The 3,373-nt window shown below is 36.8% G+C and overlaps 1 protein-coding gene and 1 long non-coding RNA gene across 2 annotated transcripts in view; one reads left to right on the top strand and one right to left on the bottom strand.

Moving 5' to 3' along the window:
* Positions 1–297, bottom strand: part of LOC116185974 — a 2,863-nt gene extending 2,566 nt beyond the window's left edge. The window contains exon 1 of the long non-coding RNA XR_004150876.1: positions 17–297. This is a non-coding gene — a long non-coding RNA (uncharacterized LOC116185974). The remainder of the gene's footprint in view (positions 1–16) is intronic.
* The window catches only part of LOC102680007 (cysteine protease ATG4D), a 44,051-nt gene that overhangs the window by 24,959 nt on the left and 15,719 nt on the right, over positions 1–3,373 (top strand). The window lies entirely within an intron of this gene.

Genomic DNA, 3,373 nt, shown 5'->3' with positions numbered 1-3,373 from the left:
TCCTCCTCCTTCTTACCTCCTTACCGCAGCACAGATGGGAGGATTCGTCGTCGATTCGAGTTGGCGCCCGTTTCAGCGATTGTTTCCACCTTCCATTCTAAATTGTCTCGCCTCTTGGCTTTCCGCCTTGTTTCCTAACTGGGACTTTGAGCGCCGCCTCGAGCGTGTTTTAATCGTTCCGTACAGCTATTATTTCTAATTACACCGTATAATTCCTTTCTCCTTCTCCCTCCCCCCTCTCTTATTTTATTTGCACGCGATTACGCGTGGGAAAGAATGCGAATACGTGAAAGCGTTGTCGAATGTTTATCTATCTGGTGATTTTCTAGTGGAAATTTGATGAACGATGATATTAAAGAATTATTCGCTTTCTAATTATTTTGCTGTAATTCCTTTCCTACCTTATTTCATTTATACACGGTTATGTGGGGGGAAAATAGATGATGGAATATGTAAAAGGATATTTAAAATCGATCGTTCGAAGTTTATCTATCTGGTGATTTTCTAGTGGAAATTTGATGAACGATGATATTAAAGAATTATTCGCTTTCTAATTATTGTGCTGTAATTCCTTTCCTACCTTATTTCACTTATACACGATTATGTGGGAGGAGAAATAGATGGAATATGTAAAAGGATATTTTAAATAAATCATTCGAAGTTTTATGTATCTGGTGATTTTCTAGTGGAAATTTGATGAACGATGATATTAAAGAATTATTCGCTTTCTAATTATTGTGCTGTAATTCCTTTCCTACCTTATTTCATTTATACACGATTATGTGGGGGAAGAAATAGATGGAATATGTAAAAGGATATTTAAAATCGATCGTTCGAACTTTATCTATTTGGTGATTTTCTAGTGGAAATTTGAACGACGATATCCGATGTACGTATGTTTAAAGAATTATTCACTTTCGAAAGTTTTCTTAATAAGATCAAGCGCAAGAAAGAGGACTTCAATCGTTTCATCGTTATTTCTAATTATTTTTATTACTGTACAATTCCTTTCCTTCCTTGTTTTATTTATTATGTGAAAGAAAATGCGCAAAGATGGGATATGTAAAAATATTGAATCGTTTGAAGGTTATCTATCTGGTGATTTTCTAGTGGAAATTTGAATGACGATATTAAAGAATTATTCGCTTTCTAATTACTGTAATTCCCTTATTTCATTTATACACGATTATATGGGGAAAAAATTAATCGTTAAAATCAATCGTTCGAGTCGTTTATCTATCTAGTGATTTTCTAGTGGAAAAACGACCATATGATCCGTCGTACTTGTTCAAAGAATTATTCACTTTCGCGGGAGTTCGAGTTTTCTTGCATAATAAGATCAGGCGCGACGAGTGGAAGTGGGGGAGGGGGAAGGAGGAGAAGGAGAAGGAGAAGGAGGAGTAATTTAACGGTAAGAAAAGTTCAAGTACAAGTTCCATCGAGGTCGATCGCAGTCTGCCGGCGGCTGATGGCTGGCATCATAAACAGGTGCACTTTAACCCCTCCTCCTCCTCCTTCTCCTCCCTCCCCGTGGCGCCAGACTTTCCAGACGAATATTTCACTTTTGAAGGAAAGGAGAAGGAAGCAGCCTCGATCGACTCTTTTTTTTATCCCGGTTACCTCCTTCTTAAAGCGACCCAATTATCCTTTTCAGCATCCTTTTTTTAACATACGTTTCGAATTACGTTTTGTCGAAACAAAAGTTGGAAAACATCGAGTAAAAATTTCTAACATTTATTCGTTAGATATATATATTCTTCGTTCTATCTCATTCAACAGAATTCTCTCGATTTGTCACCTCAGGATGTCGATCCCTTTTATAACGAGCTTTCGGAATTTATTAGATTAAATTAGATCCCTCCACTCTCCCTTTCCCCAAACATTCCCAAAATTCACATTCTTTTATTCGCATCTCTCCTTTCTCCAATTTTTCGAATTATTCATATTATTCGTAGAATATTTGCAATTCTCCGTTTATATAATCGTATCACCGATTTTTAAACTTTAGAATAAAAAGGAGGGGGGGAGATAATCGATAACTCTTTTGCCCAAAAGCAAAGAATCCCCCTCCCTCTTCTCTTCTTTCCGTTTCACAGAGGGATCACAGAGGGAGGGACGCGAGTGTCCTCTCGGCGGAGAAAGGGGGAGGGGAGAGATGGAGACGTCGAAAATGGAGGCGTGCACACAATCGAAAATTTGTCACGTCGCGACAAATCCAACGAAGTAAATGGAGGTTTTATGCAAACCGGGGCTTTCATTTCTCTTCTCACCGGCCAAGTGCCATCCTCTGTTTCCACTCCTTCTCCTCCTTCTTCTCTCGCTTCCCCCTCCCTCTCTTCCGCTCTTTGTTAACGGCCCACTTCTGTCACGCGTGCGGGGCAAACAGGCGGCCACACTCTCAACGGCCACCGTTTCTTATCTATCGAGAAACTTGGGAGGAACTCGGGGAGGGGGGAGAGCCATTTATCCGCCATATCTCGCATACGGTGTTGTGGAGCACACTTATTAATCTTCTTAGAGATCTTTCTTTAATGTTTTTTTTTTTTTTTAGATATTCAAACGTAGGTTAGGTTATAGATATAAATCGTTAATCATTCGTTCGAGGAAAACTTCATTTGCTAGAGAAAAAAGAAAAAAAAATTGTTTCTTCGAACAACTTTTTATTGGAATTTAAGGAATAATAATACGAGAAGAAAAAACCCTCCGATTCGTTACTATTATTACAAACGATACAAGTCTTTTGAATTTACGATTAAAACGTTTTTTATTTAATTTCGATTCGAGATAAAAATATATTTATATATATGTATAGGCGTTATTGTTCGGTATAATGAACACGTATTATTAGATCTTTTCACGTATTCAAAGAGACAGAATAATAATACGAAGAAGATTCTACTCGCTATTACAAACGATAGATCTTTTAAAATTACAATAAATTTCCAATTCGTATGCGAGCCAATGCTATAGGATAAGATTAAGAGAACTGGCTTAAACTCGATATATTAAATTAAATTAAATTCGAGACGAAATATCTCTATTTATTTCAACGCGTTTACTTAATCGCGTTATTATTCAATGTATGAGGATCTTTAAAATTTAATCGAAAGGAAAGATCTGTCGAAATTACAAGCGAAACTTTATCTTTTTATTTCCTTTCGATTCGAGAACGAAACATAGAATCAACGTTCGTTTAATCGTCGTATGCGATACGCTCTTTTTAACTCTGTTAAAAGAAAAGAAAAGTTCTTTATTATCCTTTCCCTATTATAACACATATATATTCAAAATTACACGTAACCTATATATACATTCCCCTATATTTCCAACCATTCACCATCCCAGCTTTTCCATGGAGATCGAAAGATCTCCC

Source organism: Apis dorsata, unplaced genomic scaffold, assembly GCF_000469605.1.
Source record: "Apis dorsata unplaced genomic scaffold, Apis dorsata 1.3 scaffold_355, whole genome shotgun sequence".
Classification (NCBI taxonomy): Eukaryota; Metazoa; Arthropoda; class Insecta; order Hymenoptera; family Apidae; genus Apis; species Apis dorsata.
Note: the sequence above shows the minus strand (reverse complement) of the source record. Positions and strands in the feature narration are given on the sequence as shown.